This window comes from Prionailurus bengalensis, chromosome B3 (genome assembly GCF_016509475.1).
Source record: "Prionailurus bengalensis isolate Pbe53 chromosome B3, Fcat_Pben_1.1_paternal_pri, whole genome shotgun sequence".
Taxonomy (NCBI): domain Eukaryota; kingdom Metazoa; phylum Chordata; class Mammalia; order Carnivora; family Felidae; genus Prionailurus; species Prionailurus bengalensis.
Genome location: NC_057355.1, coordinates 49,726,396 through 49,739,424, shown reverse-complemented (window position 1 = coordinate 49,739,424; position 13,029 = coordinate 49,726,396).

The following is a 13,029-nucleotide window of genomic DNA, read 5'->3' as shown; positions in this document are numbered from 1 at the left end:
ACTTTCTTCTCGAGTGCACATGGAACATTCTCCAAGATAGATCATATACTGGGTCACAAAACAGCCCTTCATAAGTTTACAAGAATTGAAATTATACCATGCTTACTTTCAGACCACAATGCTATGAAGCTTGAAATCAACCACAGAAAAAAGTCTGGAAAACCTCCAAAAGCATGGAGGTTAAAGAAAACCCTACTAACGAATGAGTGGGTCAACCAGACAATTAGAGGAGAAATTAAAAAATATATGGAAACAAACAAAAATGAAAATACAACAATCCAAACGCTTTGGGACGCAGCAAAGGCAGTCCTGAGAGGAAAATACATTGCCATCCAGGCCTATCTCAAGAAACAAGAAAAATCCCAAATACAAAATCTAACAGCACACCTAAAGGAACTAGAAGCAGAACAGCAAAGGCAGCCTAAACCCAGCAGAAGAAGAGAAATAATAAAGATCAGAGCAGAAATAAACAATATAGAAACTAAAAAAACTGTAGAGCAGATCAACGAAACCAAGAGTTGGTTTTTTGAAAAAATAAACAAAATTGACAAACCTCTAGCCAGGCTTCTCAAAAAGAAAAGGGAGATGACCCAAATAGATAAAATCATGAATGAAAATGGAATGATTACAACCAATCCCTCAGAGATACAAACAATTATCAGGGAATACTATGAAAAATTATATGCCAACAAATTGGACAACCTGGAAGAAATGGACAAATTCCTGAACACCCACACTCTTCCAAACCTAATCAGGAGGAAATAGAAAGCTTGAACAGACCCATAACCAGCGAAGAAATTGAATCGGTTATCAAAAATCTCCCAACAAATAAGAGTCCAGGACCAGATGGCTTCCCAGGGGAGTTCTACCAGACGTTTAAAGCAGAGAGAATACCTATCCTTCTCAAGCTATTCCAAGAAATAGAAAGGGAAGGAAAACTTCCAGACTCATTCTATGAAGCCAGTATTACTTTGATTCCTAAACCAGACAGAGACCCAGTAAAAAAGAGAACTACAGGCCAATATCCCTGATGAATATGGATGCAAAAATTCTCAATAAGATACTAGCAAATCGAATTCAACGGCATATAAAAAGAATTATTCACCATGATCAAGTGGGATTCATTCCTGGGATGCAGGGCTGGTTCAACATTCGCAAATCAATCAACGTGATACATCACATTAACAAAAAAAAAGAGAAGAACCATATGATCCTGTCAATCGATGCAGAAAAGGCCTTCGACAAAATCCAGCACCCTTTCTTAATAAAAACCCTTGAGAAAGTTGGGATAGAAGGAACATACTTAAGGATCATAAAAGCCATTTATGAAAAGCCCACAGCTAACATCATCCTCAACGGGGAAAAACTGAGAGCTTTTTCTCTGAGATCAGGAACATGACAAGGATGCCCACTCTCACCGCTGCTGTTTAACATAGTACTGGAAGTTCTAGCATCAGCAATCAGACAACAAAAGGAAATCAAAGGCATCAAAATTGGCAAAGATGAAGTCAAGCTTGCGCTTTTTGCAGATGACATGATATTATACATGGAAAATCCGATAGACTCCACCAAAAGTCTGCTAGAACTGATACAGGAATTCAGCAAAGTTGCAGGATACAAAATCAATGTACAGAAATCAGTTGCATTCTTATACACTAACAATGAAACAACAGAAAGACAAATAAAGAAACTGATCCCATTCACAATTGCACCAAGAAGCATGAAATACCTAGGAATAAATCTAACCAAAGATGTAAAGGATCTGTATGCTGAAAACTATAGAAAGCTTATGAAGGAAATTGAAGAAGATTTAAAGAAATGGAAAGACATTCCCTGCTCATGGATTGGAAAAATAAATATTGTCAAAATGTCAATACTACCCAAAGCTATCTACACATTCAATGCAATCCCAATCAAAATTGCACCAGCATTCTTCTCGAAACTAGAACAAGCCATCCTAAAATTCATATGGAACCACAAAAGGCCCCGAATAGCCAAAGGAATTTTGAAGAAGAAGACCAAAGCAGGAGGCATCACAATCCCAGACTTTAGCCTCTACTACAAAGCGGTCATCATCAAGACAGCATGGTATTGGCACCAAAACAGACACATAGACCAATGGAATAGAATAGAAACCCCAGAACTAGACCCACAAACGTATGGCCAACTCATCTTTGACAAAGCAGGAAAGAACATCCAATGGAAAAAAGACAGCCTCTTTAACAAATGGTGCTGGGAGAACTGGACAGCAACATGCAGAAGGTTGAAACTAGACCACTTTCTCACACCATTCACAAAAATAAACTCAAAATGGATAAAGGACCTAAATGTGAGACAGCAAACCATCAAAACCTTAGAGGAGAAAGCAGGAAAAGACCTCTCTGACCTCAGCCGTAGCAATCTCTTACTCGACACATCCCCAAAGGCAAGGGAATTAAAAGCAAAAGTGAATTACTGGGACCTTATGAAGATAAAAAGCTTCTGCACAGCAAAGGAAACAACCAACAAAACTCAAAGGCAACCAACGGAATGGGAAAAGATATTCGCAAATGACAATCGGACAAAGGGCTAGTATCCAAAATCTATAAAGAGCTCACCAAACTCCACACCCGAAAAACAAATAACCCAGTGAAGAAATGGGCAGAAAACATGAATAGACACTTCTCTAAAGAAGACATCCGGATGGCCAACAGGCACATGAAAAGATGTTCAGCGTCACTCCTTATCAGGGAAATACAAATCAAAACCACACTCAGGTATCACCTCACGCCAGTCAGAGTGGCCAAAATGAACAAATCAGGAGACTATAGATGCTGGAGAGGATGTGGAGAAACGGGAACCCTCTTGCACTGTTGGTGGGAATGCAAAGTGGTGCAGCCCCTCTGGAAAGCAGTGTGGAGGTTCCTCAGAAAATTAAAAATAGACCTACCCTATGACCCAGCGATAGCACTGCTAGGAATTTATCCAAGGGATACAGGAGCACTGATGCATAGGGCCACTTGTACCCCAATGTTCATAGCAGCACTCTCAACAATAGCCAAATTATGGAAAGAGCCTAAATGTCCATCAACTGAGGAATGGATAAAGAAATTGTGGTTTATATACACAATGGAATATTACGTGGCAATGAGAAAAAATGAAATATGGCCTTTTGTAGCAACGTGGATGGAACTGGAGAGTGTGATGCTAAGTGAAATAAGCCATACAGAGAAAGACAGATACCATATGGTTTCACTCTTATGTGGATCCTGAGAAACTTAACAGGAACCCATGGGGGAGGGGAAGGAAAAAAGAAAAAAAAGAGGTTAGAATGGGAGAGAGCCAAAGCATAAGAGACTGTTAAAAACTGAGAACAAACTGAGGGTTGATGGGGGGTGGGAGGGAGGAGAGGGTGGGTGATGGGTATTGAGGAGGGCACCTTTTGGGATGAGCACTGGGTGTTGTATGGAAACCAATTTGTCAATAAATTTCATAAAAAATAAATAAATAAATAAATAAATAAATAAATAAATAAATAAACATCTTAAAATTAAAAAAAAAAACAAAGGAAAAAAATATATCTGAATTCTAATTCCTTCAGAAATGACATTGGGACACCCAACTAGCTCTTGATTTCGGGTCAGGTCATGATCTAATGGGTTCGGGGGTTGTAGCCCTGCTTCAGGCTCTGCACTGACAGCATGAAGCATGCTTGGGATTCTCTCTCCCTTTCTCTCTGCCCCTACCCTGCTCACTCAAGCTTGCACATTTTCTTTCAAAATAAATGTTTAAAAAATGACAATTAGAGGAAACTGATCATTTTTATTTTAATGTGTTTAATATTTATCTCAAGATAAGGGTTTCAGCCTCCTTGTACATTTTTGTAGATATCACATTTATGGTCTTCCCATGTTTTTCATGTATAGGTATTATAGCAAAAACCTTAGCAGTTATTCTATGCTAAGTTTTCAAATACTTCTCCTGCAGAGCTTACAATGGAGAGGAAAATAGTGATGTAAACCAGCCAAAATAAAACAATCCAGTTCTGAAACCTTTCTGATCATGTAGCAATTTATCACATGTATTAATTATAGTTACATAATTATAGGTGATTATGTGAACAAACTCCCCCCCCCCAATTGTTCTTGATCCCATCTTAATGTAATAGAATATGTTTAAGGCTAAGAACCTGGGCTTGATTCTCTTTACCACTGCTTTGCTAACTGCATTATTGTTTCATCATGTTTACCTGGGAAGTCATGGTGTGCTAATGCCTGATACATGGCTGACATCATTTCCATTTTGCCAGATTACCAATGCCTTTATACAACTTATATCAGCTTAAAATATTCAGACGCAAACAAGGCAGACCACAAAAAAACGTACTCTGACAATTTATGTTTTAATGATGTTAACGTCCATAAGCCGTCTTCTATTCATTCCCTGCTCCTATGATCTCTGTGAGGGTAGAGATGGGAGTTGGGAGGGGTTGTGTTTATTCCTATCTTCTCAGTGCCTCATACATTCCTTGACACTCAGTGGGTACCAACATAACCTACTTTTTGTATATTCAATTAAACCTTTCACACCACCCAAGAAAATACAGTTAGACAGGGATCTTCAAGTCTAGAGTCTTCTCACAGTTCTATGAATCTAATATTCATCAATTTCTCCAGAGATTAGGCCCTACAATTTAACTCTTAAAATCAAAGTTCATACCAAAATGAAGTATCCGTTTTCAATTTTTCAAGGCACATATACCAACCAGTTATTACAATCCTTACTGACAGCAGCTATATTCAAACTTTGTTTGGTTTACACCATGTATATTAAAAGACAGTCAACAACATCAATCAGGTGCAAATCAAAACCAGAATGAGACATCACTTTACATCTACTAGGATAGTATCAAAAAGTAAAAGTTAAGTTTTGGCAAGGATGTAAAGAAACTGGAATCTTTATACACTGTTGGTATGAATATGAAAAAAATGGTGTGTCCACTATAAAAAGCAAAGTGACATTTCCTCAGAAAATTAAATCTACAACTACTGTATGATCTGGCAATCTTGCTTCTGGATATATATCCAAAAGAATTGAAATCGGGTTCTTGAAGAGCTGTTAGTACTCCCATGTTCATTGCAGCACTATTCACTATACCAAGATGTGGATATAACCTACACGTCCAGTAAGGGATGAACAGATAAAGAAAAGGTAATATATGCTTACAATGGAATGTAATTTAGCCTTTAATAGAGGGAAATTATGTCCTATGTGACAATAAGGATGAACCTAAAGACATTGTGCTAAGTCAAAATAGTCACACAAAGATAAATACTTCATGACTTCGCTTAAATGATCTATCTAAAACAAACTTCAGAAAAAGTAGATTGGTGATTGTCAGGGGTTGGGGGCTTGGAGAAATGAGTATTTGCTGCTCAGTGGGTATTAAATTTGGTGTACAAGATGAGCAAGTTCTAAAAATATTATGTATAACATTGTGCCTATAGTTATTACTGTATTGTGCATTTAAAAATTGTCAACAGGGTAGATCTCATGGTAACCATTCTTATAATTTTTTAATGGCTCTGTGTGATCTGTAACTGGCAAGCTTCAATCACTGGGCAGGACATACTTTCCTGGGTTTGAAATAGATCAATAAAATAACAGATAATTTAGTATTTGCTTGGAAAATACACAAACAGGGCAGAATTCATTAGATATGGTTAAAATATGCTTCCTTCCATCAAGCAGGGGTAGTCTGGTCCATCACACTTCCTCTCTGTAGAGATATACCTGCCAAACTAGTAGACTGTTTACATACTCTAGTGAAGGGGTTTCTCTTTTAGACACTTCAAGAGACACTGGCAGGTCCTTATTTAACAACTCCACTTTTCCTACTGTTATGGGTTGAAATGGGTTCTCTAAAAAGGTATGACAAACTCCTAGACCCCAGTATCTCAGAATGTAACTATTTAGCAATGGGGTCTTTATAGAAACACTGAGTTAGAGGAGATGATTAGGTTGAAACCTAATCTAGTGTGACGGTCATCCTTTACCAGAAGTGGAAATTTGGACACAGAACAGATACACAGAGTAAAGGAGATACAAAGGCACTAAGACAAGACCAACTCAGGACAGGAGTAATGCGTCTATAATCCAAGGAATATTAAGGATTGCTGACAAACACTGGAAGCTGGACAAAACAAGGAACAATTCACCATCGGAGGCTTCAGGGGGAACAAAGTCCTGCTGACAACTTGACTTCAAACTTCCAGATTCATTAAAGAGTAAACTTGTGTTGTTTTCAGCTGCCCAGTTTAGTACTTTGTTAAAGTAGCCCTAGGAATCAGATACATCTGTAAATAACACTTCACAGCCTTTTTTGTTTTGCTACACTTTCATTATAGAACAGGATCATATATTTTATGGCTTATTCTATCAATATCTATAATCTATATATCAATCATCAATCTACCTACTTACCTACCTGCTTACCTATCTATCTATGTATCTAATTTATATAAACTTACTCCTTTCTAAGAAGAAGTAGGAAGGCATAGTCATTTGACCTTTAATATACCTCCCTCCCAACAGATCTTCTTACAGCCATATTCCTTATTTCATCCTTTCAATTATTCCTTCTTATGTTTTGGGGGGGGATCTTTGTATAAGCCCAGGTGGCTCTTTTCTTTCTTAGGCCTATTTATTATGTTTGTTACAAAATCAAAATGAGGTATATATTAAACTACATGAGACTGACCAGTCAAAAGGATTTTTCTAAAGTCCCTTTACTCTCTATCAAAAAGAGTGTTGAATAAAAATTATTACCCAAACATTTTCTCAGCCCTCTGCTGGTGATATTTGTTTCCCTTTTTAAAGGTCCAAGCAGTTTTGGATACGTAATGAGAAAGTTCAGAACCAAGAAAGATCTTCCCAAGGCCAGCATTGGAGGGTTCAACTTACAGATTACAAAGGACATAGGTATTCTGATATCTTGATTACTTACCCAGAGTAGAAATTATCTATGGAGAGGACATGTGGTTTTTTTTTAATTTTTTTTTAATGTTTATCTTTGAGACAATGGGAGAGACAGAGTACAAGCAGCAGAGGGGCAGACAGAGGGGGACACAGAATCTGAAGCAGGCTCCAGGCTCTGAACTGTCAACCCAGAGCCCGACTCGGGGCTCCAACTCATGAATCGTGAAATCATGACCTGAGCTGAAGTCGGACGCTTAACCGACTGAGCCACTCAGGTGCCCCAGAGGACATGTAATTTTAAGATCTGTTCTCATGTGGGGAACTAAGAAGCATTTCCCCCCATTTTCAACTAGGAAATGTGGCTGTATCTAATATGCATCATTTCTAAACAGAGAAAAAATCATTTTAACAGATGGCACATCATCTTTTAAGTTCCTCTCATTTATAGCAACAAATAAACATTTTCTTTTGGTCTGAAGTGTTTAAAGCATTGTCATCCAAACTTCAGAAACAGTAGTTCCAATTTTTCAAAGAGAAGGAAGAATTATCAATGGCTAATTCTCAAACACACTCAGCCCTACACTAAGACTGTTTAAGGGTCTTCTGGAACATCTGAACCCATTTCATGTCCTACATACTTGCAGTATTGCACTCAACACCTAACACCATTTATACCTACTTGTTTATGACACATTTATGTTGACGGGGCTGGAGGTTTGGTTCTTTTCAATGGCTCCAGTATCTGACACTCAGCGATCTTTTGTTAGTTTGAATGACTGAACAAATTTTCTAATGAATTCATCTCTAAATCATAAAAAAAAGAACGTCCTAAGCAGGTTTCCAGTGAATCAACACCTTTACTAATGGCTCACGGAGGTATTTTCTGTAACATCAGAGGGATGCTGAAGTCTTCTTTTTTCCACTTCATTTTTTATTATTTTCAGGTATACAATTTAGTGATTCAGCACTCCCATACAACATATGCTGCTCATCAAAACAAGTGCACTCCCCTTAATCCCTATCACCTATTGAACCCATCTCCCCAGTCACCTTCTAACTTTTGGCCTATGTCTTTTTACTACTGACACATTAAATTAAACTGGATCCTGGAATGCCATTCCTCTCCCTTTTCTTCTAGCCAAACATTTCTGGAGTAGAAGATTGGTCACTGAAAACTCTCATATTCAGTCTGTCCCTAAAATTTTGGGTGGCAGCTCAAGTTACACTAGCAAATACGCATGAAACATCTGGTAGGATAGGAAGACACTTCTTAAACATGGTCAAACTTTTGAGGTCATTGCATTCAAGGTGATTGCAATCCAGTTATTTTTTCAAAACCTACCAGACAGATTTCTATTGGACACTGAGACCATCTTTCTTTAGAACATAATTTTTGTCTAACAAAACCTATCTCCTCCCTTCGTCCCTCAAGTCCTTTAAACCAATGAAGAACTTCCTATAGGAAGCTTTCCCAGTGCACAGACTCCTCTGTCATACATATCCCCGACTTTAACACCCAGGGAACTCATCCTCCTTAGGTTATTATTTGAGTACAAAAACCCAAGGCCTTGTACAAAGGAATCTGAATTAGAACCCCAGGTCTGTCTGCACTAAGTGTGTCACTTCAACAAGTCATTTCTCAGCCTCAGTTTCCCAATCTGTGAAATTGGGAAGATTATGTTTACCATATGAGGTTATATGATGAGACAAGTAAACTAACATATTCATGTAACCAGCACAAAGTTTTTTTATAACTATTCATTTTTCTTTACTTTCTGATGGGTTTCCTTACTCATGTCACTAGAGAACCTACATTTTATTAATATGTGTGTTACATGTTTGGGTTTTGTTTTCCACTAGATGCTGCATCATTTAAGAAAGGAAACAAAGTCTTAATCTCCCAAGTGCATGTGGCCCACTCCATACACACACACACACACACACACACACACACACACACATATATATCTCCCTCATAAAAAAAGAAAGGATGAAAAGATTTCTTCTGATGTTGCTAGTGCCTGTGATAAACTTTTAACTTCAGAGAACAAAGTTCACATGCATCACTGAAGATGAAGTTGAAAAAAAAATAAGCCCCCACTGTGTCTTTACTTCTAGTAAACAACTTTTTCTCTGCTGAAGAACTATTTTCATCCTATTTTCATTTGTATTGCTAAGCAACACCCTGTACCCCCAGTTTTATTTCTGGTTCTGCATTTATTGTCACAGACACCTACAAAGTTACAGCCCACATGCTGGAGTATTTTTAGGTTTCATTAGTTAGCAGTCATATGTGCTATCAAGTACCTCAAGTCACAATAATGATGTTTTGTACTTGAACAGAAATTATATTAACTGGCAAACATGTTGTGAACTTTCTCACCAATTTTATGACTCCTGAACTACTCGAGGGAATGCTTCCTCTGGTGATCTCACTATGACAAGAATTGGCTCATCTAAGACCTACATTGCAGGAGACAAGGACTCAGAACAAAGACCTATTCCAGGTTTCCTAGCCCTCATACAATTCTAACATGTGATGGGCCTCAGTTTACTTATCTGCAAAATGAGGAGATTTGGCTTGATCATCTATGCATACAGGTTTGACTTAATGTTTTATCAAAACTGATGAATATAAAGCCAAGGAGTTGACACCATTTAGAAGTATCATTATAAAAAGAGTAGGGTAGTAAAAGGTATTCTTGACTCAAGGTTTTAATTTTACCCTTCATCTACTTCTTCCTAGTATCCTAGGATCCATAAATACCTGAGAGTATTTAGAAGATGCTACCTACCAAGAATCAATAGTTCCTCCAGGCTCAGAACATCATATGACTCTAAAGTCAGAGACCATAGAGCCCAACAAGTCATGAGTAAAAACCACAGAAATATTTCACAGGCCAGCAGTTGGTGTTTCAGGATATGGATGAGAGTGAGGAATATGGCCTAGAGGTCATACCACCAGACTACTTCCAAAGTGGCCAGAAAATCTATGAGGAAAAGCTCTGTGAGAGTCTGTCAAAGCAACTAGAAATCATAGTATGAGGCTAAGATATCCATTCTATGCAATCATAGCTTTCCTAGTTTGTATGTAGTTTTTTTTTTTAATTTTCTCTTGTTCAAAGAAAAAAAAACAAGCAAGCAACAAGAAAGTAAAGTATCCATTCCATGCAACTATAGCTTTCCTAGTTTGTATATAGATTTTAGGTTTTTTTTTAATCTTCTCTTGTTAAAAAAAAAAAGGAAGCCAGTGAAGTTTCAAGCAGTTTACCAAGAGGGTTATAATATAGCAAGTTTAAATAAACTTTTAAAAGGAAAATAGGCAAAGAAAATGTGAAGGAAAGAGGTGTGTTGTTTTAACTCAAAGTCTCTAGCACTGCCTAGAAACACGTATTAATACATTCTAAACAACTCAACATTATTGTGACAGGAAGCACAGTGCTTAGCACAGTGCCTAACAAATACTCCTAAGTTATACTTAGTATTCATGTTGATTCAATTTTTATTAGCTCAATGTTAATTTTCTTCCCTAATTGACTCCCAACATAAGAGGTCAAACCTGTCGCACCGGAAAACTCTTTCTTGTGCTACCCATACCTTCCCTTCCCATTTCCTCTTTTTTGTCCCCAAATTCTCTAACTTTATCAACTAAGTAAAAATATAATGAGCCTTCAGACCCTGGGAGCTAGAATCTACACTGTAGGCAGTATAACCAGCTCTTAGCAAAGGTGTGAAATTAGCCACATTTCTCATCCTTTTTCCTGGTTTCCCTTTCATTTCTGTTTTCTCCAGCATTGTGTAGCCCCATCTGTTTCTCTTGAACTTCATTCCACCCCACCAGTCTACAATACACCCCATACCCTGAAGTATAAATACTTCCGACTAGTGAGGTACAAAAGCCCCATGAAGACTACATTTTCAAGTGTAGAACAAAGTTTTGAAATAAAGGCATTAAGCTCTTAAAGTGGATATCCAGTTGTTCATTAGTGAAGGGGTATAGGAGGTTTTGTTTTTATTTTGTAAAAAATTTTTTATTCACTTATTTGCAAAAAAAAATAAAAATAAAAAAAATTAAATCTACATCTGTGGTAAAGGGTTAACTATCTACCTAATTAATATACAGCAGAAGTCATTGAAATGCTTTAGTCCATCTTGGCCATATGCTCACCTCCCCCCACCACCCCCACCACCCCCACCCCTGCCAGATTCTCTAACTCAATCTCTCCTCCCCAAACAATCCTTAAACGTTGATTTACTGGCCCCTTTTATTTTTTGACTCTTTCTCTTACTTTACTCCAGGTTTCTGGCTCATTCCATTCATTAGCATGATTAATGTAACAAAAGGCCTGTGGCTTAGAAGTTAGTCAAGCTTGCTTTAAAAGGATGGCAAGGGAAACTTATGCAAATGACAGCATAGGAAGATTCTAAACCCACCTCCTCCCAGACATACCAAATCTACAGCTAGAAAGGGTAATTTTCCTCTGAAAATTAAATCAACTGCTTCTCTACAACCAAGGATAATGAGACCACATCCAGACAGGTAGGGGAGGCAGAGACACAATCTTACCAAAAACCCTACTTCTGGTATAGCAACACACAGTAGGAAGGGATCTCACTAGTTTGATCCTCCTCCCAGAGGAGCAAGGGCTTGGTGCCCTACATCAAGCATCTACCATCTGGGATCTGCATTAATCCAAGTGTACCAAAACCAGAAGGCTGATGTCCAACAAACCCTAAGTGCTATACAAATAGATTCCCCTTTTAAAGGGCTTACAGTCTTACTCACCCTGAGATGGAAAAAGAAATCAACCACACAGCAGTTTGACTCTCTTCCAAGAGGGACATACCAGCAGAAGCCAGCTTATTTTATATTCTCCACCTACCCTGGTAGCCCAGGAGGGTGAGCTAGGATGCTGTCCCCTACCAGTACCAAGACAGGCAAGTGTCAGTAGTGAGGACCTAACCCACTGTCCTGTTCAAGTCAGAGAATGAGAATAATTGTAGCACTTTCCTGCTCTCTGGCTGCATCAAGCTATTACAAACAGTCGTACTATTCTCCCATTCCCAACCTAAAGCCAGTGCCCACACATGGATATGTCCCTCTCCCACTGCATTCCAGAAGCCCCCAAGTGTGTACAGTTAAGACATTTTCCACTGCCTTTCTGAAGCCAGTGAGCATGCCCCATCCCATACAGTCACTAACTACCTAGGCTCAAGTCAGCAGATGCACACAATCCACACAAGAAATGCCCCTTAATCACCTGGCCCTTTTAGCCAGAGGAGGTGGGTGTGACAGAGGCTGGAATTCCTAAGCTCCATGGAAAGATAACAATCAGACACAGTTCTTGCCAGGCCACTCCAACACTGCACAGACAGGATTCTTAAACACAGCCCGTCATCCTGGGAAACAGGCCTATTTACGTGGCCTGGAATATCAGCCTAAGGATATGCTTTGGGTTTCTCAACCCATCTCAAGTAGGGGGATGTCATCAATACAGCTTGAAAATACAGCTTGAAAATACCTCCCAGAAAGGAGTTCTTAAACATTCATGCGGAGCCCTGTTTTTTATAATTGTTTTACCCAGGGGACACCTCCAGATCTCCTAGTCTAGAGGCCAGCAGGGATTACAATTGTTGCCACCCAGGAATGTATGTATTTGCCTAACTTAAAAACTGTTGCCTGAGGATCTGGCTTTCAATTAACTTGAAACTAGTGCTCAGTAAGATTCATCCCTTTGGAAGCAAGACACTTATAGGTCTTGGAACACCCTAAATAACGGGAACTTATCAAGAATCTATCAATCTTTGCACTTAAGACCATCACGATGGTTTTCGAGACAATCAAGACCCAAGACAAGGTTGAACAAGCCATAACACACAAAGTTACTCCTTCAAGGCAGAGATATAACTGCTTTGCCTAATACACACACACACAGTCAAGCAAAAACAAACAAGGGAAATATGTTCAAAATGACAGAACACGAAAGCTTAGGAAAAGACTTTAATGGTACCGAGTTAAATGACCTAGCTGATACAAGAATTAAAAGTAATGTTCACAAAGATAAACAACAA